Source organism: Mirounga leonina, unplaced genomic scaffold (genome assembly GCF_011800145.1).
Source record: "Mirounga leonina isolate KUSES-001 unplaced genomic scaffold, KU_Mleo_1.0 Mir_96, whole genome shotgun sequence".
Taxonomy (NCBI): Eukaryota; Metazoa; Chordata; class Mammalia; order Carnivora; family Phocidae; genus Mirounga; species Mirounga leonina.
Window position 1 is genome coordinate 9,210,902 of NW_023270871.1, and position 26,320 is coordinate 9,237,221.

The window sequence follows — 26,320 nt, forward strand, 5'->3', positions numbered from 1 at the left end:
TTTAACACGTGTTACTTGGCTTGAGGCCCTGCTTTTGGTTGTTTATATTATCACAGGTTTATACTACGGAAAATGACTTGGCCTCCATAATAACCATGCCTATCTTCAGTGCACTTCTTCCTTGATTGTGACCCTTAATTACTCTGAGGCCAGTTGTTTTCCTTCCAAGGTTTTCTAAAACCAACTTACACTTCTGCGATCAAAAATATGTTATAACTCAATAATATTATACTATAAGATCCTATCATCTTATAAGCAGTGGTTAATATTAAACTGACCCTTCTGCTCTTTCACCATCCCTGGATTTTGATTCTGCTCTTTTATTTCTAAAGCTGTATAGGGTTTATTTTCGTTTTTATTTCTCTTTTGAATAGACAAATAGAGCTCCCTTTTCTGCCAGTTTTATTGAGATATAATTGACATATAATGTTGTATTAATTTAAGATGTAAAACAAAATGATTTGATACATATATGTGTATATGCCTATATACTAGGCAATGCAATATATATATATATATATGTTGCAAAGTGATCACCACAAAAAGTATAATTAACATCCACCAGCCCACATAGTTACAAAAATATAAGGAATACTTCACACGTTTGCATGTCATCCTTGTGCAGGGACCATGCTAATCTCTGCATAGTTCCAATTTTACTACGTGTTTCTCCCAAAGTGAGCACTAGAGCTCCTCTTTTTTAATCCCAATGAAAAACACTTAAACTTTCTGGCATTTTCCTTGTCTGGATTACTACAAATTATAGCACAAATTACAATTTACCTCATCTACTTTAATTCCTTTCCAGTCTGTTCTTTGGAACAGCCAGCAACAAGTCCAATCCATGCTTAGTTTTCTCATAGCCTCAAGAGTAAGTCAAACCTACCAAGATAATCACAACAAGCTGGTCACCATGCAGCCACTCCCTGGCCCTTCAGCAACACTCTTTAACTCTCCTAACTCCTATACAAAATCCCAGACTGCTCTTGCCACCTGGAATCACTTGCAGTTCCCCAAATAAGACAATTCATTCTCCTCCACGCCTTTACATAGGTAGCTTTCTCTTACTCAGTATGCATTCTGACCTCCTTCCTCTCTGCCTGGCCATTTCAGCTAGTCTTTCAAGATGCAAATCACTTTGTAACATTCTCAAATATCCACCTTCATCCGTCCAAGTCAGCCCTCCCAGCTGGGCCCAGCGTCTCATCTATGCAACCCAAGGACTTATGCTTCCATTTATCATGTGATTGCCTTGTACCATCTGCTTATTTGTCTTCAGCAGTATAACCAAAGCTCCCTAAAAGCAGGGACCATATCCTAACCATCTTTGTATCACAAACATCCAGTAGTGACTGATACTAATGAAATCTAGGAAAAACATTTAACTGAGAATAACAGTATTCGAGTATAGGCTGTTCTATAATGTTACCATAGCTACATTGAATTGTGTTGGAAGTAGAAAAGGCAGTACCTTCCCTTGAACTACAAAGAAAACCAGGATCTCTCATTAAGGTTCAGGGTATTTCCACTGTGAAATATGAACTTTAATTTTAATAAAATGGAACAGATGTCCTTAGCAGTTTGATCAACTATTCTCTCATTGATATCTGTATAGCAGATGGTATAAATAACTCATCATGTATTTAAATGCTGATTTTAAAACTGAAATAATATAAAATATTTCAAGTTTATTAGGTATGCTTTCCTTCATGAGTGCCTTATCAGGGGATTAGCATCCCTGCTAATTTTCAGACATGCTTTCATATAGTTTTCTCCTCACTTGTTTTCTCCTGGGAGGAAGGCAAATGTCCTTTCACAATGATATACTTCTGCTTTTCTGGACTCAAAGTGCTGAGAGTTAAATTTGAAACACCACTCTAATAGCGCAAATATCATCATTTACATATTTTCGTCAGGAACCAAAGATGGAACACATACCCAATATACATCAACTGACAACAACCTAACAGAAGTTGCGTTGGTTGCCTTAGATGAGGATGACACATCTAACATTGACATTGGAGGTAACAAATGTGGTCCGTGATCACAAGTGGAAATGTGACCAGCCTAGTGAAAACAGTTCTTAGAGGTCTTATGAGGGGAGCCTGCATGGCCCATCTATAAATGTGCAGTAGTATTTATATGGTGTTCTTATTTAGCCTCCCATCATTCTTGTGTATACAAAAACAAAACAACGAAAAACACGATTTTGCTTTCTGAAATATAATCAATCGAATATGATTATTCTCAATATACTCCAATGTTCTCTTTAGGATACAGAATAAAAGTGGTGGAAGTTTCTCCATATTAGAATAAGTAATGAATCCTTGGTGAGTAGGGGACACTGAGTCATCTTTTTCTTACTATTCCTCACCACCCCCAACTCATTAAAAAGGGTAATGGCAATGCAAAACCCTGTGTTGCCAAATTTTAGAATTTCCTGGGCTTCCCAGAATCCTTCCCCAGGTAGGGACCAAATAAGAGAGAACACATTTAAATATAATAAAGTTTGAGTGTGCTTTGCCAACAACCCTGAGCTAGTCAACATTGCATAGGACTCAAAACTCAGTAGGTAATGAGAACATCCAAATGTGGTTTTCTCTTAGTGCAGTGTCAGGCATTAAATATTAGTGAATTGACTATTTCTGATGGATGGCTTGAGGTATTAAGTGGCTACTCATAATTTAGTATTAAACAAATTGCCACTAATAATTAACTTTTCTGACTATCTTAATGTAAACGTTTCTGCAATATATTATTATCTGGAAAAATCACACAGTAGTTATCAGAGGAGCCATTTTTTAAATCAGTATTTGGCACTAAGTTAGGTCAAGGTCAGAGTTAAGGACAGAATCTATAGTTTGTGTTTACTAGGTCTTGTAGTATTTGACCTTTAAACTGCTGTTTCGTCATGTCATAGCTATTGCAGAGAAAGTGATCATGTTATATCCAATTTCATTGCTAAAATATATACAAGGTCATTGCCTCCAGCAGGTGACTGGAAAGAAAATGTAATCTTCTTAATCGTGACACCCAAAATAAAACTAAGAATTTTTCTCAAGTCCTTTTGAATGTACTCAAAATGTAAATAAATGAAACAATAGGTTACCCATAGTCAGCTAGGATCGATTTAATATGGCCAAGCAGACAAAAGCAGTTTCCTTAAATAAGAGCTACCCAGGGTCTCATTAGTGCAGAGAAAAAAAAAAATCAAGGTCATGCTAAGGTGTATGACTTCATGGTGGAAAATTTCAATCCTCCAAACACCTCCCAGAAAAGAAACCAAAAGCATGAGGAACAACAACAAATATGTCAGGCAGATTTCAAAATCTCATTTAGACCACTGGACAAATACTAAGGAAAAAAGTAGAAGTTCTAAATATACTGAGGTATATATTTTTACAAAGTAAGGTTGACAAGGTTGGAGACAGACATGGAATGTCTCTTATTAGAATGGCATATAGAATTATCACCACACGAGTTTACATATGGGAAAGTGGGGGCCCCAAAATTCTGAAGAATTTTTCTAAGAATTACATCTTAGAAAAAAAAAGGGTCTGAGAATGGATTTTATGAATAAATAAAATCACATTTTTCATTTATCTTTTAATCCTGTCTTGCCATATTTAGAATGATCAAGGAAAAAGTGACTATAATATACTCTGCTAAAATACAAGCAATATAAGGTGAGAAAACATATTCATCAAATGATATTTATTCAACAATATATGTAAACATAAAGATTAAACAATACGTGTTTCTACCTATTTTAATATATCGTTAAATTTATATGTATAATATTTATGTGTATATAAAATGAGGGCAATCACCTATCACAGAGTTTGAGCTAAAAAATAATGCTGATAGCATTAATGGACTTCTAATCTACTTAATATTGTTTTGCAAGCAGCTTTCAAAACCAAGCAATCTGATCTTTTCTAAATGGCATTATAGTAGGAAAAAGGTCATTATGTTTAGGCTGGCAAGCCCATGAGGAAAATAATAGTAAGTTTCCAGTTAGACTCTGATGCTGATTAAATCAATATAACTGTCAACAGCTGGGTCCTGAGATTAACACAGATGTGGGAACAGAAAGCAAACACAACTGTGGAAATGGAAGCAAATACTATGCTTATGGACAAAAGCCATCTGGGAATTGCTTCTTTGAGCAGGAGTTATAAATCGAGGCAGTTTGCCTGTAGAAAGCTAATACCTTTCTGTACAAGCACTTTATTATAATTTGGAGATTTATACCTAATTCTCTATGCCACTGACATAACCCAACCCAGGAGTATTACCAAAGCACAAACTGCACATTTACATTGGGGTGACTTATCTTCATCACAGAATATTAGAAAGTGAATAGTGCATGTTCTCCTTTTGCATATACATCCTTTTGTATCGAGAAACATTAATGATGAAGAATTTATGTTTTTTTTGTTTGTTTGTTTGTTTTAAAGATTTTATTTATTTATTTGAGACAGAGAGAATGAGAGAGACAAAGAGCACATGAGAGGGGGTAGGGTCAGAGGGAGAAGCAGGCTCCCTGCCGAGCAGGGAGCCCGATGCGGGACTCGATCCTGGGACTCCAGGATCATGACCTGAGCCGAAGGCAGTCGCTTAACCAACTGAGCCACACAGGCGCCCAAGAATTTATGTTTTTGACAGGTATCCTCTCCAACACTTACAGGAATTTAGGATGAATATCATATTGTGTCAGACTGGGCTTGCTTAAAAGTACCAAATATTATGTGCCTTGTTTCGGGGAGCTGATAGTGGGGCACACTACGACACTATACAAGCTTCCTTTGTTGAACAAACTTAAAGGACTATAAGCTATTATTTCATATCCTGAAAGAACCAAGGCATAGGTACTAGAATGGGAGAGTTTCGTGGAAACACTGGAACAGTTTGCCAAGGGGATGTTGTTTATCCACTACTTGCAAGTAGTTAATGAGAGGTACTTTGGATGCAGGGAATTAGTATCTTATGAGAGAGGCTGATACATTCAAACCATGGGGAATGAGAGGAAGAAGTGAACATCAGAATGCTAATCAGGAGCCCAAAGGAGTGCCAGGAACTAGGATGTTGGAGCAATAAAGTACCAGAAGTCCCCTAAGATATTTGAGTAAGTGAGCAAGTGTTTCTATTGGAGGCCTCAGAATAAGCTATCATACTAGAAATCTTTCCCTCCATGTCTGTCCTTCACCCCTCTCTACCCCACTCTTTACCCGGGAAACTGACCCCTATAGATTACAGTTAACAGGATCCCATGCCTCTGACTTCCAGTTGGATTCAGTCATCTGACATAGATGCAAGGGAAGAAGGAGAATGTAGTCAGTATTTTGAGCTTCCCCTTTGAAGAGAGTGAGTTGGCTATGTTTTCTGTTAAAGGGAATTACTCCTTTCAATGCAGCCCCATCTTTAAGAGACCCCCTTTTCTGACTTTCGGTGTTGGTAACCGTTCTGTGATAACTATCCCTGGGCACCCTGCTATCCCCTGTGGTCACGAATATCTCACTCACAACCTGGTAAATAATCCTTTTTTGATTTTTTTAATTATTAAATTAATTAATAATTAAATTATTAAAACATTTATTCAAGTATAATAGACAATGTTATGTTAGTTTCAGGCATACAATATAATGATTCCACAACTCTATGCATTATTCAGTGCTCATCATGATAAGTGTACTCTTTATCTCCTTCACCTACTCCCCCCATCCCCCCATTCACCTCCCCTCTTGCAGCTATCAGTTTGTTCTCTATATTTAAGAGTCTATTTTGTTTTGTTTCTTAAATTCTGCATATGAGTGAAATCATTTGTCTTTCTCTAACTGACTTATTTCACTTAGCATTATATCCTCTAGATCCATCCATGTTGTTGCAAATGGCAAAATTTCATCCTTTTTTTATAACTGAGTAATATTCTACCATATATCTTTTTTATCCATTTATCTAAGGATAAACATTTGGGTTGCTTCCATATATTTGTTATTGTAAATTGCTGCAATAAACATAGGGATCACATATCTTTTTGAAGTAGGGTTTTCATTTTCTTTGGGAAAATGTAGTGGAATTATTGGATCAAATGGTAATTCTATTTTTAACTTTTTGAGGAACCTTCATACTATTTTCCATAGTGGCTGTACCAGCTTGGATTCTACCAAACACTTGAAGAAGAGTAAATACCTATTCTTCTCAAACTATTCCAAAAAATAGAAGAGGAAGGATAGATATGAGGTCAGTATTACCCCGATAGCAAAACCAGATAAAGACACCACAAATAAAGAGAACTACAGGCCAATATCTCTGATGAACATTGATGCAAAAATCCTCAACAAAGTATCAGCAAACTGAATCCAGCAATACATTAAAAAAATCATTCACCACGATCAAGTGGGACTCATTCCAGGGATACAAAGGTGATTTGACATTCACAAATCAATTGATGTGATATATCACATTAACAAGAGAAAGGATAAAAACCATATGTTCATTTTAATAGATGTAGAAAAAGCATCTGACAAAGTACCACATCCATTCATGATAAAAACTCTCAACAAAGTAGGTTTAGCAGGTACATATTTCAACATAATAAAGGCCATATACGAAACACTTACAGTGAACATATTTAATGGTGAAAAACTGAGGGCTTTCCCTCTAAGATCTGGAACAAGACAAGAATGTCCACTCTCACCACTGTTAATCAAAATAGTACTGGAAGTCCTAGCCACAGCAATTAGACAAGAAAGAGAAATTAAAAGGCATCCATTGGTAAGGAAGAAGTAAGATTTTCACTATTTGCAGATGACATGATACTATGTATAGAGAACCTTAAAGACTCCCCAAAAAACTACTATACCTGATAAATGAATTCAGTAAAGTCACAGAATATAAAATTAGTATACAGAAATCTGTTGCTTTTCTATACACTAATAGTGAAGTAACAGAAAGAGAAATTAAGAAAACAGTCCCATTTACAATTGTACCAAGAAGGATAAAAAATGTAGGAATAAAAAAAAAAATGTAGGAATAAACTTAACCAAAGAGGTAAAAGACCTGTACTTTGAAAAGTATAAAACATTTATGAAAGAAACTGAAGATGATACAAACAAATAGAAAGATATTCCATGCTCATGGATTGGGAGAACCAATATTGTTAAAATTTCCATACTACTCGAAGCAATCTTCAGATTTAATATAATCCCTATCAAAATAGCAACAGCAGTTTTCACAGAACTAGAAATCATCCCCTTTTTAAAACCTTCCCCTACTTTGTAACTTCAGAAAGTCATCTGTTCCTGTGGCAACCCTACCTGTATAGTGCTTTAGATAGAGAAGAAACACATGGAGATACAGAAATAAACTTTCCTGAGAGTCAAGAAATGTCAGCTCAAGAGATCAGTCACTAATAATTTTATGAACCTAAGAAAGTCATTTACCTTCTCTAGGTATCTTTTCATTTTAAAAAAGAAAATTTGGACTTCTGGAACTAAGGTTTATTTTTGCATCTAAAATTAATCTTTCTATTATTTTAGACACAGAAGTAATCTGATTATAAGAAAATTGATGTCTTTTATATCACACCCTTCTTGTATCCTGGGGCACACTGCTTTATCAATATCCATCCCCTTTTCCTTACAGAATGCCCAAAGATTTGGGGTGGCAGTATGGTCAGCATAATAAAATAGATTATTTATACTTTTTAGAAGAATGGGGCAGCCAAGTGATTCATTACTCAATGAGGTAAAAGTCAAAGTTACTGGGTGGGGTTTCTGGAAACATAAGGGATGTCCCAATTGGGGTTGCCTTTTCTGCCATTTGGCTTTTCTCTTCTCACCTGAAATGTGGACTTGATGGCTGAGGTTGGGAAGCGTTCCTGACTGTGACAGCAGCAGTTGCATCCTACGGCAAATGGAGGGGGGGGCGCTGATAACATCATGGAAGTGGCACCCCAGACTTGGATGGCCTATCTTTCAATTTATCATCTGGTAGACCTTATCTAATGCACTCCTGTGACTTTCTATAACATAAAGTTGTATGTCTCTTTAACTCATAGCAAAACATTAGCATTAAGTTACACACACACACACACACACACACTCCGTGCTCCTTATAACACTAAGGTCAGAACTCTACTCCGATGTCCCAATAAGCCTTCCTTCCCCTACCTTATCTTGTATTCAACCCACTCCTCAAAATTTACCAGGACTGTGCTAAAAGCACACAGGGTTTTAATTTCTAATTCTGAAAGTCATAGGTAACTTGTTTTAATTCATGAGATTTACTTAATCTACAACTTGTCCATTTACAGTTAAATACCCAAGAGAAACTCTTGCACAGGTATGTGTGTAAAGAAAAATGTTCACAGCAGCATGGCTTTTAACAGCAAAAAAATTGGCAACAGTATACACACACTATGGAATATTATACTGCATTGAAAATGAGTGCTTTGCAGCAACATGCAATAACATGGATGAATATGTCAACAACATAGTGAGTGAAGGAAGCATATCCTATAAAACAACACCCAGCTTATTAACCTTTTCATTAAGTTAAAAAAAATGAAAACCGAACAGTGTGTTTTGAAAAATGAACTGTTGAGATACATTTGTTTTTACAACTGTTATTTAAAGGCAAAGAACTGAAAAATACAGATTTCAATGTTGAGTGTCAATTTTCTAATTTACAGTTATTAAGTAAATATACCCACATATGTGTAAGTGTAGACAGACCAAGTGCCTTCTATAGAAACCAAGTGCCTTCTATAGAAATTAGGAAGTTGACATTCCATTTTCAGTTGGAGATACCTATGTACACAGCCCAAGTTAAACTTGCTAAAGGTCCAATGTCTAGCTCATAAATATTTTTTAGGCTCACTTTTTTAAAAATAATCAACCTCTCCAGAAAACCTTCCAAATTCAGCAGATTTTCCTTTCTTCCCCATAATTTATCAGCTTAGAAAAATATGTATCAATCAAATATGCCACCCCTTTTACAACTCTGCCATTCAAACTCTTTCAGTTACCTTCTAGCCTCTTTTGCGTTGCTGGGATATTAATGGGAGAAACATCAAGCTCACAGAGGGGACTAGGCACTGATTATTACATATGGTTGAATAGTAAGAGACAAAAACCTTTCAGTGGCAATCTCCTAAATTCAGCTTCTTTCAGCCCAGCATTCAAAGTCCCTCACAATCAGATCTCAGTTAACTTTTCTAACTTTTTAACTTTCTCTCAGTCCTTCTCCAGAAACTCCACCACAACCAAACTCCTGCTTCTCCCCAAACAATCCATGGACTTTCCTGTATCAGAGTTCCTCCCAAGGAGTATTCTTGTTCACTATATTCTACATGCATGGGAGGCTCTTCTCCTTTCTACAGATTTAAATTCTATCCATTCTTCAAAATTCAGTTCAATTTTTATCACTTCCTTGCCGATATTTCCTTAGAACTGCTGTAACAATTTTCATTAGTAAAATCACTTGGTAACACATTTGTACCTCCCGTCTCACTAGCTCACCATCATCTGGCAGGACTTATCCCAGGGTGAGAGAGGTTCAGTGAAGAGTTTCTGATTGCCTGGATTCCAAAATATCTTCAACTACAGTGTTGGGATTTTCTTTAAAGTGTATAATTTTATTTTTCTCTCGTCTTCCCAAGTAAACTTCTTTGACAGAAAGAGCTTTGTCTATCACATACTTACTTCTCTGACCTTGCCAAGTTCATTGCTCATAAAAAGTACTCCATAAAAACTACTGATTTACTTTAAAAGGATAAGAACATTAAATTTGTGATTAAGAATTACCTCAACATATTGCTTTGCTTTTAAAAATACACAAAGAAACAAAGTGCCTTCTATAGAAACCAAGTGCCTTCTATAGAAATTAGGAAGTTGACATTTATCTTCAAGATAAGGTCACTTAAGATTCAGAATCAAAAGTTAGAGGGAAAAACAAACAAACAATAACAACAAAAACTCAACACTCTGGGAAACAAACTGAGGGTTACAGAAGGGGGGATGGGGTAACTGGGTGATGGGTATTAGGAGGGCACGTGTTGTGATGACCACTGGGTGTTATATGCAACTAATGAATCACTACATCAAAAACAAATGATGTACTACTATATGCTGGATAACTGAACATAATAATAATAATTAAAAAAACCTCAACACTCTTCATAAACAAATTTACCAAAATATTCCATAGTTTTTGAGAAAAATGTTACTTTCACTAGTCAGATGGCATGGAATGCTACTATTAATTTATAATACTATTACACTATTCCCCCAACTGCATTTGAAGATTTGTTTTCTTTAATAAACCTTAACATATTCTCAGTATACATATCTTCACTTTCTTTATTGCTGACAATGTTGCAAATTTATGCTAAAAACAGACAGACATGTCCTCTCAGTATTTTAGGTCTTCATTAATAGACACATTTATTTAGATTAAACCAATAATTCAATAGAAGAATAATTTCTACTACTACTCTCTACCCTGAAAAACATTTTCATTGTTTTCATACTGTACATATATGTGTGTGTGTATATATATGTATGTATATATGTATGTATACGTATATATGTATATAAATGTATATATATGATATACACTTACAGATACACACACATATCTGGCTTATGTGTTACTCATAGGAAATTATCTGCAGTATCACTAATGACAAAATATGTTTTAAATCAAGGAATTATTTCTTTTTTTTTTTTAAAGATTTAATTTATTTATTTGACAGAGAGAGAAACATCGAGAGAGGGAACACAAGCAGGGGGAGAGGGAGAGGGAGAAGCAGGCTTCCTGTTGAGCAGGGAGCCTGACGTGGGACTCGATCCCAGGACCCTGGGATCATGACCTGAGCCAAAGGCAGATGCTTAATGGCTGAGCCACCCAGGCACCCCAAGGAATCATTTCTTATAATTTTCATTAACAGTACGTAGTTTGGGTGTTTAGTATGTGAACATAATGAAATCAGGGAAGATGGTATTGATGTTTTGTTACAGTTACCTAGCATATAATGCCTATCACACAATGAGTAATTAACAACACATGAGTGGTGGTTTGTGATTTTCTTGCCAAACCTTTAAACATGTCTCTTGTTGCAGGGAATAGTATGAAGTCATTATCATAAATTCAATTGCAGTGGTGTATGTTCTCAGCAGCTTGTATCGTCTTACATTATTCTTACACAATAAAGTGCTTACTTATATAATTTATATTCACATAATACTAATTAGCTCCATCTGTGTGGTATTTTATTTAATACTAAGAAATCCAAATATGGGATCATTTGATAAATTTAAAAAAATCATGCATTAAATCCTTGGAGATAAGTGGTGTGAGTGCATGAAATAACTATAGGTTAATTTCTGGCAACATATTACTAATCATATCAAGATGTCAAATAATCCTTTCAAGTATTACAGAGCGATTTAGTAACGTTAAACCTGAGAAGATAGTAGAAGATATTTCATATGAAGATGGTAGTGATGGAAAGAAAGAATGAGGAGAAGAGTCAGAGGAGAGAATAATCTAACCCCGTGTAAGTGAGAGAAAATAAACAACTACGCAAAAGGCTAAGTAATGGAGCAGGGAGAGATGACATGTTTGAGTCATGCTGTAGAGTTTAAAATGAATTACAAAAATTATAAAGAAAATGAATTACAATTACTGTGATGCTGGACTAGAAAAGTAATGTGATTGATTTTTATTGTTTGATCGATGGATCGATTAAGAGATTCTAATGACAGGAAGGTATGACATGGAATCATGTCAGGAGAGAAAGGAGGCTAGCTGATTAGCTAGGAGGCTTTATCTAAAATTTAAATATGAAATAATGACCTGAAGCAGACCGATGTTTGGGAATGGCAGAAGAAGGAACACACACAAAGCGTATGACAAACCAAGATTTAGAACTTGATGGTGTGGAAACAAAAATGAGTGAATATTGTTGTTGCAATTCTGTGGGAATGAGAAAGTAGATACCAGGTGTTTACTTTCCTGAGGCTAGACAAGCAAGATTCTCCCACTCCTTCTAACCTGAAGAAGGGCTTCATCTCTCCCTGCAGTTAATTCTGTTTAACTGCTTGAATAGGCAAACTTGTTTAGATGAAGTCTGGTGATCACTCATAAAAAGCTCCCAGTTCTCATGGAGGAGCAAAAATTTTTAACAGGATCTGTCCCTGAGGACAGTTCAGAAGTGCTTAATATCTGCTGCCCATATGAACTCTGAGAAAGTTTTGTTATGTGTTTAACTATAGGGGGAAAAACACAATTCTTCTCCAGTCACCTGGTAACCTAAGGAAAAAGAAAATGTTAAACTTCAGTGCAGAGAAAAGGGAAGTGTAATCTGAAATTCACAAAACAACAACAAACCTTAACAGTGTACATGCCTACACCATGGAAGGCATCTTCACAGCATCCTGCTGGCTAACTGGCTCTGGCATTACCAACACTTGCCATGAGTTGACTCCTACACAGCCGGCTGCCACTGGTCAGCCCTGTATTTCTTAAAATGTTTTCTTCCTAAGGTGGTTTTTCCTGCTGCCGGTTTCCAAGATACCAAGAGCTGAATATATTGCAATTTCCTACCCTTAAATGTCAAAACAAAACAAACAAAAACACCCAGTGGCTGCTGCCTTCAGAATGTACTTCACTGGCTTATCTTTAATTTATTTTATTTTTATTTTTTTATTTTTTTGTGACCAGTGGTCTAAAACCCAGGTTTTGGCTTATTAAAAACATTTTACAAATTCCACAATTTTCTGTGTTCAGGGTTAAAGTTTAAGCCTCATAGCTGCTCTGCTGAGAAAAATCTTTTTGCTTTTTTCTAAAATATCTGAATATTTGTGTTCTTCAAAATCCATTCAGCCTTTCCTTTTACATAACCCTAGTTTCTCTTGCAAATTAGCTTGCAACATCCAAGTGCTTTATTAGATTTGACCAAGTTGTAGCTTTCGATAACATCACCTGTAAAGAAAAATTTATTGTCTTATTGCTTTGATTTGTGTTGGAAAAATGTTGTATTTCTAAGATATGGATCTGTACATCAAACGTACAGCTCAACTAAATTGTTCTTATTTTTACCTGTGCTTATTGGTACATTTTAAAAAAACTTTATAAGTAAAACAAAGTGTAAAATGCTCATAAAGTATATAAGTCATCTTGAAGTCCTTTAGATAAACTAGGAAAACACTTTGAATTTAAGTATTAATCCATAAACGTTTTGATTACTTAACATCAATGAAACTACCTGATTGAAATTATGGTACAATATGTAATGACATTTGTGTCCAAGTCATTTAAAGTACAAGGGAGTATTTCAGGTCCTTATTCAACTAATCTTTAGCTCTGAGGACAAATCCTACTTTGCTAAGATGCTGTGGAGGTAGTTCTTGATTACTTTCCATTTTCAAAATTTCAGGGCATTATCTGAAGGAGAACATCCTGTCTTTGGCCTATACAACCTGCACTATGGTGAAAAGAGGGCACACTTTGGAGTGAGACAGTTCTTAAGTAAAATTCTTGCTGGGCTTCCCACTAGCTGTTTTACCTTAGGGAAGCCACTTCATCTCTGTCTGTGTTGTCCTCCACAAAAAAAAGGAGATAAAATCTGCACAATCACTACAAGGAGTAAGTGAGATAATGAATGCAAAGCCCCTGGCTTTTTGGAGAAAAATAACTGGTAGAGACTTAAAAGCAAAAACAAAGTATGTACATATTCTCACTATGTAAAAATTAAATAATATTGTACAATTTCATTTTAGATGTGATTTTAGTCAGTTTCAGATTTTCTGTTATGGATTCATTTCTGCTGTTAGCGCTAATGAGCTTTGGACTTTTTATTCTTATCTTTTTATTTTTATTTTTTTTAAAGATTTTGTTTATTTTAGAGAGAGAGGGCGTGAGCATGAGTGGGGGTTGGGATATGGGAAGGAAGGGCAGAGGAAGAGGGAGAAGGAGGTTCCCCGTTGAGCAGGAAGCCGGACCCCAGGCTGGATCCCAGGACCCTGGGACCATGGAGTGGAAGGCAGAAGCTCAACGGACTGAGTCACCCAGGAGCCCCTGGACTTTTTCTTATTCAAAATTTTTGTTATCCATGTAAAGAGACATTTAGGCCTTTGTTTTCCCTTTCTCTCTGTCAGGATGTCTGCTTTTCAATCATTTTAGTGCTAACTTGAAGCAATACAGAAGCATTTATTTCTTAAAAATATTCAAGTCACTCTTATCATGTACTCCTTATGAATTTGTTAAAATGAATTATATTAGTTAACTTTGTGTAATTCAAGTGGTTAACAGCTAATTTATATACACATTTAATTATTAATTTTAATTCACTAGGAACGAAGACAATTGCACATTTCTCTATTGAATATTTTGTGTGATTTGTAACAATTTAATATCTTTCATGTATTATTAAATTCATGCTTTATCATCACTCTGCAGCTTTTGAAAACAATTTTGGCCTAGGGACAATAAAGGAGAAAGACAGAAAGGCAGAAATGAGGAAAACAGTCCATTACAATGGGAGAGAAAAGGCTGAATTAGACACAAAAGGATAAGAAACACCCCCCAAAAGCTTTAAAATATATTAATGTAATGTTTAATACAATGTAATATAATATAATATCTTATATATAATCTGAAAAGAGAATAGAGAAAGGAATATAGGATTCAGAGAAAAAATGGAAACAGAAGATACTATACTAGGGGAAAATATTTATTATACAAAATAATAATAATGGCCAGAAATTAATGAGAAATTATTATGAGCTAACTAATCTAAGAGCTTTAAATACATTATTTTAACTGTCAAATAATATTAAGAGGTAAGTATTATAATTATCTTTTTTTTTTTCACAGACAGCAAAAGTAAAGTTTGAAGAGATTAATTGGCTCCCCAAGGATCACAGAGTTTCTAAGAAATTATGGCAATTATATTATCAAGATTTTGTCCCTATCGCCACGTGCCATTGTTATGTATTATTACATAAAAAGTCACTCTAAAACTTACTGGCTTAAAATACAACAGTCATTTACTTTCCTCAGGAATCTGAAATTTGGGTGGGGACCACCAAGAATGGTGAATCTCTGATGTTTGCAGCTTCACATAGGATTTTTCAACTGGAGTAGATAATCCACTTCTAAGATGTCTCACTCACATAGCTTACAAGTTGGTGCTGGTTGTTTATCAAAACTTCTGCTGATGTTGATGGCTGGGGAGGGAGAGCTCTTAAATCTTTTCTGAGGGGGAGTGTGAGGACATGAATTGCATGAAAGATATGGAAAAGAAGGTACAATCACTTAGTTGATCTCAGTGGACTGTGAAAATTGTTAGAATTGAGGAAATGGAGTGATCTGGAAGGCTATGAGGTGGTGGCTGAGAGCAGGATGTTTGGAGCTGAGATTCTGGAGGATACACAGAATCAGTGATGAAAATGACTGTGTGAAGACCAGTGAGTGATTGTGGTAGAGCGGAGCTCATTGGAGGGGGTGAGTGCAAGGTGCTAGAAGAGTCATCTTTTTAGATATTGAAGTCCACAAGAAAATAATAGGAGTAATTGTGGACACAGTGATGGTGAGCATGCAGCTGAGACCTTCAAAGGAACAAAGAAAACCAATCTGCATGGGTAGGAGAGGTAGTGGGGTCAACTGGAATCAGGAGTGGTAGTTAATGCATAGTTAGGACATCAAAGCTCTATGTTTTAGGAAGAAGAGCAGGAGAATGGACTGTAAGCAACAATATAAATAAGAATCAAACTAGTCGTAAGCCCAAAATTATACTTTATAATAATATGTGTGTGGTGTGTGTGTACATATATATACACACATGGATATATATGTATACATTTTTTACCTCTAGGGATAAATAAGACCAAACACACACACAAAAATCTTCCAATAGGATAGTTAAATGAGTATAGTGAGCAGAACTCCAATATTGATCAACTTTTCTATTTTATAGTTCAGGAAATTTTTTTGTTTGTTTGTTTGTTTTAAAGATTTTATTTATTTATTTGAGAGAGAGAATGAGAGAGAGAGAGAGCATGAGATGGGGGAGGGTCAGAGGGAGAAGCAGACTCCCCACTGAGCAGGGAGCCCGATGCGGAACTCGATCCCGGGACTCCAGGATCATGACCTGAGCCGAAGGCAGTCACTTAACCAACTGAGCCACCCAGGTGCCCCTATAGTTCAGGAAATTTTAATTACAAAAAAACATAGACAACAATGACATCCCCAGTGATATCACTTATCGTTAATAATTTGCTGATCTGTTCTCCATTAGTGAGATTGTTTTAGTCAATATTGTATTTCCAGGTAGCACGGTGCAGCTGCTTGTGTTTCTTTCTCTTCTTTTCTCCCCTTTTGTGGCTAGTCTGATAAAATGTGTAATTTTTTGTGCATGGCTGAAGGTTAAAATGCTCAGGAAACACACATTTTTCAAACTAGCTGGTTTCCTTTCTTGAAGTGAAGCTAAAATGGAAACCATGTTTTTCCTTTCATTTTGTCTGCAAGTCTTCATCATGTCTGCAAGTCTGTGCCTGATGTATAGTAGGTGCTCAGTTAATGTTTGTTGAACGACTGAATTGAAATTTCTAAAATATTATACAGGGGAAAACTGCAAAAACTTTTGGTTTACCCTCAAACCTAACCAATGTGATCTGAGGGGAAGAATTAATTCAGGAACAAGGCATTAATCAAATCGGAGTAGTGACTCAGTGTTAAAGAAACCTGAAGGTAAATTCCTCACTTCCTACACACAGGGTGCATTCAGTAGAGCTGATTTAATAGAAGGCATCAGATTACAGCTCAGAGGGTGTTTTCCATTTCTCTGGAGAATATAAAAAGAAATGAATTTTAAGTTGTTTATGAGGGATTTATAGACTTAACATTTGAGCCTTGTGACACAAGGTAATGATTTATGGAGAAAGTGGTAAAATTTTCATTTTTGTATGGGTATAATGAGATTATAGGTTCCTAACTCTTGGTGACATCCCTAGAGAGACACTTAGAGTCTGTCCCATAGGACATCTGTCCTAGCACTACTTCAATCCCAAATGTGTGGACAGAACTGGCACAAATATCCCTGAGCAGCCTTTTGAAATGAAACACAGACTATTATTATTTGCACATTGCACAAAGCTTTGTCAGTAGGAATCCAGAGAAAAAATGGATTAAAGTGGATAAAGATTTCCAAAAAATAGAAGACAAAAATTAAAGTGGATACAAGCATGAGGGAAAGGGTTGATAATTTCCTAAGAATAAATCAAATGGAGTTAAAATCATCAGTATCCTCAGTTGTAGGCTGATGAGGTATTTGGCCAATGTCTGAACAATAATGAAGAGTATGGATGAACTTAAAATAACTAATTTTGCCAATTTGGGTACTAGCAAATTCTATTTCTAATGGCTAATATTTTTGAGTGCTGACTATATGGTAGATGTGCTAAGCATTTTATTTATTTATTTTTTAAAAAGATTTTATTTATTTATTTTGAGAGAGAGAGAGAGAAAGAGTGAGTGGGGGGGAGGGGCAGAGGGAGAGGAAGAGAGAGTCACAAGCAGACTCCACATTGAACTCAGAGACACGTGGGGCTTGATCCCAAGACCTGAGATTGTGACTGGAGTGGAAATCGAGAGTCAGACACTTAACCGACTGAGCCACCCAGGCACCCCTGTGCTAAGAATTTTATAGACAGTATTTATAGATCTTATAACAACCCAATGGAGTGGGCATTATTGGGTGTTTTGAAACTTTGAAAAGGAAAATTCAAAATAATCAAAATGAAGTTCTATTTTCATAATATATCACATCTACGTTCTAAAAAATATGGTAATTTTCAAAAAGAGCAACAGACTATTAAAGAATATTGTAATCATAGATTATGTTATTTCTTTTAAAATGGCACCTGCTACATTATCTTTATGTTAAGACTAATGCAAGAGAGCCCAAAGTCAAAGCTAATTAAAAATATCCAATAGATTAGAGTAAGAATAACATTAATTCTATTTTTGGCAAAAAGAAAATATCTAGCTAATTTGAGATATAATTAACAATAAAAATTTATAAAGTATACATTTATAATTTTTGCATATGTATTTTGTATATGTACATATACAAATACATTTTGTATTTGTACATATGTACAAATTATATATATAATTTTTGATTTATGTATTAAAAAGGAAAATGTATTAGTTTGAAAAAATAAAAAAAGATATGTAGTCAATGACCAAAGCTTCAAAATTATCAAGGGATTTTTACTCTTCTGATTATCTCTTATGGAACAGAATTAGTCAATAATAGATATATTTAACTTTTAAAGGTTTTTTTTTAAATTGATTTTTCTTTTTCTTTTTTCTAATGTCCTCTGAAAAATCAGTCACCCCAATGTGTAGTAATTTTTTTTGAGTAAAATGATATATAAAAAAAGATGAGATAGATTTGGCTCTTTGGTAAACAGTTTCCAACAAAAAGAACTAGAAATATCTATCAATAAGATAATATGATATTTGTATTCTAGAAAAGGATCTTATTAATGACAAGGACTAAATTTCAAAAAAACCATAAAGATCTGGTAGATATCAAAGAATAAATTACTCATTCATAATGACTTTTGGAGATGGGGTATGCATTTAAAATCTATGAAAATAATAAAAGGTATTACATGAAATTTTGGTAACCTGGAATCTAATAATCAAAATTCCCAATGATATTTTCTTTTAATGTTCTTTAAAGAAGAGTCAGTTCAAATAAATATGCCCCCAAAAAAGATGTTAGAAATAAAGTCACCTAAACACAAAATTAATAATTATAAGAAAGCTGTTTTTCTCTTCTATAGCACATTTAAGGAAAAACAATCCGCAACAAATGAAATACTGAAATGTTTTCAAGACAGTGTGTATTTCAGATTTGAGGTCTGCTCCGCAGACACCCCAGAACCGAAAATATAGTTCTTGCTTGCTAGGAAGATCAATTATACTGAAGATTCTATCATTTGTACATTTTATCTGGATTTCCTGAATTATTCCATGAGTGCTAGCAAAAAAGACTTTAAGCTTCAGTTTTCTCTATATTTACAAATATTTAACATACATATATAAAGACATGACTATAAGAATGTATAGATAGCACTGGTGTGCAATATGCTGTATGGCTTCGTGAATGTCAGTGGAGAAGACTCCTTATGGCACAGATCTGCTCATTCCCACAGTTTTACTTCTTGTTGGCAGTAGATGAGTCAGAGTCTTAGGGTTTGTCCAATCAGCTTTCACTAAGTCCAGCACACATAGCCAGTGATGAATTCATTACCTAAACCCAACAGACTAGCTGAGATGCTACAGATGTTCTTCTTAGCTCAAACATCTGTTGCTCAAGACAGAGAGAAATTTCTGCATTTACCACACCTGTGTTACTTGCTACATTTATTTATTTCATATGAGAGGCTGAATTAACCCACTGAATTCTGATATAGGCCTAGGTAAAGAGGTCACCAATTACAGCATAATGATAATGAAATAGTAATCATTTATTCATAAGCTAGTAAAAAAGGAATGATTATGTATTATCAAGAGCTCCAAAAGAAAAGCACATTATTCAACTTCCATTTGCCATAGCAAGTAACAGAATATATTTTATTCATTGGTTTATACTATGTAATTTTGGAATAGTATACCCATAATAGTTCTAGAGAGCATCTAACCCATTGGGGTGTCACATTATGCTCCCAGCAGCACTGATCAGGTCTTTGAAGGACTTGGTGGGAAGGAAGCCTTAATTTGCTTAAAAATACTTTAAAGATAACGAAAAGGCAAATTTCATTCTGGTTCCTGCCAAATGACCAAAATTCTAAATTTATAGTGTTTGAATAAAGGCATTTTATTATTTCAAAGAATATATTTTCCTAATGTCCTCCATTCATACTTACGGTATGTATGTGATAAATGTGTCACATTATGTTTTTAACCCAGGATACAACTTTGAAACCTGAGTGTATCAAAGTGAATAACAATTTCCAGTTCAGGTATGCTCTCAGTAGAGAAGCAAAATGGCTTGGAATCTTCTCTGGCTGGTTGATTAAAAAATAATAATAATAATAAAAGATAATGTCAGGTGCATAGTTACCTACTGATGCATAACAAATCACCCTAAAGCTTAGCAGCTTAAAGTAATAAATATTTATTATCTCATACAATTGTGAGAACCAGGGAGTAGTTTAGCTGGGTGCCTATGGCTCAGAATCTCTCATGAGGTCAGTCTGGAAGTAAGCCAGGGATGCATCAATTGAGGAGAAGGAGGATCCACTTTCAGCTACTCCATTGTCTCTTGACAGGAGACTTTAGTGCCTTTCCACAAGGCAGCTCACACATGGCAGCTGGCTCCCCACCTCCCCTGGCCCAAGTGATCCCAGAAAGATGGGGAGTGGGGAGGAAGAGAGGGAGAACCCAAGATAGAAGGTGCACTGCTAACATATTTTATTGGTAACAGAACAATCCTGGTACAATGTGGGAGGGGATTACATAGGGTGTGACTACCAGGAGGCAAGATCATCAGTGGCTGGCTGGCTACTACACTAGATGAAAAGATAACATGTTAACACATCCAATTTGGATCACCTAAAAGATGTGCCAGGCTGGAGTTAAACTGGAAAGAAGAGTTAAAACAAGTGAGATGGAATGGGCTGAGTTGTGTTTCTCCCTCCCCCCACCCAAGTTCATATACTGAAGCCCCAACTCCTAATATGATTATATTTGGAGATGGAGCCTTTAGGGGGCAATTGGATTTAGATGAGGTCACAAGGATGGGATCCTCATGATGGGATTAGTCATGAGACTTTGTAAGAAGAGACTGAAGAGCATACTCTCCAACAAGTGATGACACAGTAGAAAATAACCTTCTGCAAGCCAGGGAGAGAATGCTCACCAGCAACCAAATTGGCTGACACCTTGATCTTGGACTCCCTAGGCTTCAGAACTGTGAGAAATAAATATCTGTTGTTTAAGCCACCCAATCTGTGGTAATTTTTTATGGCAGTCTGAGCTAAGACACTAGATAATAAAGTCCCAGATGTTGAAGAGCTTTTGAGGCTTGGATTTAGACATACCTGAGTTCATTCTCAGTTCTGCCATGTATAGTGGCGATATTAACAACTCAGAGCTCTAGTTCCCTCACTCTAAAATTGGGATTAGCGATTTAGAGTTGGTGAAGATTGAATGAGACGATGTGCACATGAGAGTTCCTTACATATAGTAAGCACTATTACTAAGTAAAGGACCAAATAGAAAGAGGAATAGTCCCTTTAATTTGGCATACAATAGTGGCTAATATGTTTCTTCCAGCCCTACGTACGGGAAGAATATGCATTGAAATCATGTCTCTCTTCATAGCAACCACTGTGAAAATAATTTTACACAGCTATCAAATGTCTAATACGACAGCAATTGCATGAAAGAATTCTGTAATGTTCTAAATACTCCTCAGGTTCCATGAGCATCTTTTGTCAGAAAATCTGTAACTTTTCTGCAGAACTATAAGATAGTTTTCAACTGATAATCTGTGTGCATTCTCATCTCATATTTGTATTTTTAATAATGCACTATCTCGATTTAATAAATTATATTTTCAACTACCATCAAAATTTCACTGGAAGTTCACAAAGAAATATTTTTCTCATGAGTTTAAATGTGGCTTTTTCTTCAGAAAAGTGGCAGGTGATGGAGGGAGGAGAGAAAAACAAAAAAAGGAAGACTGAATGTATTTTTTTTCTTAAACTAAATTATAATAATCATAGATAATTCAAATTAATCCCTCTCTAGTACAATCCCATACACATATCAGAGTGGCTGTAGTGCATATTTGATAAAATAAAGTCTTAGATAAGAAAAACATATCACATATGCACCCCAATGTTCATAGCAGCAATGTCCGCAATAGCCAAACTGTGAAAAGAGCCGAGATGCCCTTCAACAGATGAATGGATAAAGAAGATGTGGTCCATATATACAACGGAATATTACTCAGCCATCAGAAAGGATGAATACCCACCATTTGCATTGACATGGATGGAACTGAAGGGATTTATGCTAAGTGAACTAAGTCAAGCAGAGAAACACAATTATCATATGGTTTCACTTATTTGTGGAATGTAAGGAATAGCATGGAGGACATTAGGAGAAGGAAGGGAAAAATGAAGGGGGGGGAAATCGGAGGGAGAGACGAACCATGAGAGACTATGGACTCTGAGAAACAATCTGAGGGTTTTGGGGGGGGGATGGGTTAGCCCAGTGATGGGTATTAAGGAGGGCACATACTGCATGGAGCACCGGGTGTTATACGAAAACAATGAATCGTGGATCACTATATCAAAAACTAATGATGTATTATATGGTGACTAACATAACATAATAAAATAAAATTAAAAAAAAGAGAAACATATCATCAGGGAAATGTCACAGGCCAAACAATACCTTAGTCATCAAATTAAATACATAGAGTGATTTAACATTTTCTAATAAATGTTCTCTTCTAGCAAAAGAAAAAAAATGGATAATAAGTTAAAATATGAAATACTGTAAAGATGTTATCTTTTGCTCTTCTAGAGGGAAATGAGTCAAATTCAAATCCCCCCTTGTATTTAAACAGAGTTCTGTTTTGTTTCCATGAATTTACTCTAGGTCCCCCACATCACTCTAAAGGTAAAATGGCTCACTTGAGACATGGAAGACCCTCCCCAGGGTTAAAAGGATATTACTTATTGTAGCAGCATTTTTAAATGTATTCCTCATGGTTTTATTTGATAGAAAGGCAAGTACACAGAGTACTTTTCACAAGGACTTCTGGAAGTAGTGATGTTAAAAGAGATTAAAGGAAAGGTAAAAAGAAAAATCAAACATTAATATTTGGTATCATTATATATATAGACAAAGAATCAGCTTCAACTTGAGATAGATGTTGAGAGTCTTTCAAATAATTAAGGCAGGAACGTAAATCATAGAGCTCAAGTATCACTAAAGGTCCAAGTCCGCCAGAAATCAAACATTGGTTTTGGTTTCTTTTCACTGAACATGATACTTGAGGAAATCAAGCTTACCCCCAATTACTTCTTTTATAGTAACAAGTTCAATTAAAATGTGGAACTCCCAGGACAGGATAAATAGTATCTGCAACAGTGCTTGCCACAGAGAAGACAATCCATAAGTATTTGTTGACTGAGTGACATAAGGAAAAAACGAATCTAACTAAATTATCTCCCTTTAGAGTCCCAGGAAGTCTGTTTAATATTTATAACTAAATTAATTTCTTGGCCATTCCCACCTTCAAGACCAAATAAAGTTCGGGCCCCTCTTCCACCCACAATGTTAGCGAATATGTCACATGTGTTTTCAAGTCAGTCTGGCCTACTTACGTAGGCCACTGACTCCTTGCTCTCCGCAGGTGGCAGTTGGCTGCAGACCCATTCCCGGACCAAACTCACTTGCTGCTGTGCATTGCTCTGCCCAGCTGCCTTGAGCTTCCATTACACACAGCCGACCTCTGTGCTACCATGGGCTCCCATGCTTGTTCTAGACTACTTGCTTGGCAACTAACTTAGACGTGGGCTCACATCCCTGCATCTCAGGGCCTGGTGCTGTCGTTTTTTCTGTGAAATGGGAATACGGGACTCCCTCCTCTGTGTTCTGCCCTAGTAGGGTTCTCATAGCCCAGGCAACGGGTCTCATTTAGCTCTCCATTTTACAAAGAATAAACCCCCAAATCTTCCCATTATCTACTTTGGATGGCCCCAGGTATCTTTCCAATGTCTTTTTTGCACTCCTCTCTCACTCTCCTTCAGCCATACCAATCAGCTTTGCATGCGCTGTCCCTTCCTCCGGGACGACGGGCCTTCCAGATATTTGTGCAACTCATTCTTTCATTTCCTTGAGTTCCCTGCCTGAATGTCATCTGTCCAGAGATGCATCTAAGAACTATTCCATCTTAAATAGATCTGCTTGACACAGGTCACTGCGTTCTCTTCTCTTGCTTTTGATTTCTTGATACGCTTTGTGCTACTTGGCATTATCTTTCAAAGCTCTTTATTTTGTTTATTTTCTATTTTCTGGGGAAAAATAGACAACCATGAGGACAATATTTTGTTTTATTATCAGTATTTTCCCACTAGATTCACTGGGTATAAAAATAAACAGATAGGTAGATAGGTAGGTGACAGATTAATGCTAATCAAGCATTCTAATCTCATTCAAATAAGTGGATGCAAATTGATCCTGTCTATTGGGGACGAAGTATTATACCTAATTGCATATACAGTACTTTCCCAAATCTTTTTCAGTCCAGCCTGAAAGAGTTTTACATTGTTCAAAACTGCCTTAAAACAGCCTTTAACATACTTAAAACTGAAGACCATTTCTCTTCTGATAAATTTAAGATGCTGGATATATTTTTTTTTTCTTTTATCACTGACATAAGGGTGATGCCATATACCCAGAAATTAAGGTCTTCTTTATCTGGAATACTCAGAATCAAAAGCTTGAATCATGTGACTGTCTACTGTGGCTATGGCTACAGTGAAGTTCTAGATCTGGATTTATTAATTAACGGATCGCTCATCAGATACTTCTCAGCAATAGCCAACATGAGAAGTGAAGAAGACAAGGGAATATTCATTTTGAGAAAACCCTTCTCAACAGTTACTGCTTGAATTTTTGCTGTTTTTCAGTAACATCATAACTGCAAATGCATTATTTTTTTCCCCTTGTAATGACAAAAAATTCTCGTGGATCATATTGAATTAACTTGTCTGTCTTGTCTTTTTCTTTTATTTATGAATTTTATCTAGCCCATTTCTTTCAGTCATAGCTGTCTGATACTTTATCATATCACTGAAACAAATTATTAAACCAGTTAGATTCATGTAAAAAAAATCCAAATTAATGGCACCAGTCTGATAAGTCCAGGATGAACCACTAATGTAGACAAATTCCCTCTCTCCCATGTTCCCTATGTGCCTTTAACAGTAATTGATTTTTCCCCTTTTGCAACTGGAAGAGAAAGGAAGAATTCTGTTAAGGTCTGAGTCTGAAGGAAGAGACTGATTTATACGGTGGTAAAGCATATATTCCTGGTGTCGCCCTATGAACTGTTTGATTAATTTGAGAACTTGCAAACTGATGGCCTGCTGGCTCGAAATCAGGCTTGCTGGTGTTTATTCCCCGCCCCCACCTTTGGAACACATATGATTTTTTAAAAAATAATAATTATGTAAAATGATATATAAGTATATATAATTAAATATTATAATGTTTCTACATCTAAAAAAATATGGCATTTCCTCTTAAAATCTGAATATCTAGCTTTCCTTGATTACTCTGGGCATCATTGGGCATACATTTCCACACGACAATTACCAGCTGAAATTGAGAAGAGGCTGTGTCCAGTCATATCTAGTTCACCAGAAGCAAGAGGCTGTGCTTTGTCTTATATTTGGTTGAATTCATACATCGATATCACTAGATTGGCTCCTGTAGGCCTGTAAGTTTTCTATCCATTTTGAAATCAGTTTGGTCAGGTCAGACAATGTTTGAGTAATGCCCTTTAATGGAGTGGACTATATTTTCTTATTTATTTATTTTTCCCAAGCTAGTTAACTTGATAGCCTCAGGCTGTCATGTGTTTAGTAAAGAATTTTTTATGTACAGTAAAATTTATACATGAAATAGTATTTTTAGAGAACAAAATTTCCTCACTGCTCTTGTTGATTAATTAACCTTTATAAGTAGCTGGGATTTTCAAAAGTTGGCAAAAATATTTTTCTTTCTTGTCACGTTAAATGGAATATTATAAACTATATTAAATTACTACTTAATAATTGAGACTTTAGGGACTACCATTGTACATTCAACTGTAGTAAGCTACAAAGAGGCATAGACTAGAGTACTGGATTGGGCTGAACCCGCATTAATCCATAGTCAAGAATAATTTTTTAGAACAGATTTCAGATACTTTTCCCATTTCTCTTCCCATTGAATTCTTCTGCACCAAATTATTGGGAAATAAGTGAAAAAAATGAGCTATTTAAAGGCTTTGAGTAGTTGTGTTTTATTAATATTAGTGAGATGTGCTATAGGTGTTTGGCTGAGTGGTTGTTTATTTCATATAGATTTAACACCTTCCTCCAAGGTTTGCTCTGGATTCTCTAATGAAATGCAATTTCACAAATGAAAGATTCATAGAGAGAATGAGTTAACTTATGATCTGTTATCTCTTTTTTAAAAGATTTATTTATTTATTTTAGAGAGAGAGAGG

At 35.6% G+C, this 26,320-nt stretch overlaps 1 protein-coding gene and 1 non-coding gene across 2 annotated transcripts in view; both read right to left on the reverse strand.

Annotated features, from left to right (window-relative positions):
- The window catches only part of LOC118006383 (potassium/sodium hyperpolarization-activated cyclic nucleotide-gated channel 1-like), a 359,980-nt gene that overhangs the window by 140,299 nt on the left and 193,361 nt on the right, over nt 1-26,320 (reverse strand). The window lies entirely within an intron of this gene.
- Nucleotides 581-685, reverse strand: LOC118006444. Its single transcript, XR_004678073.1, has one exon. It is a non-coding gene; the product is annotated as a U6 spliceosomal RNA (small nuclear RNA).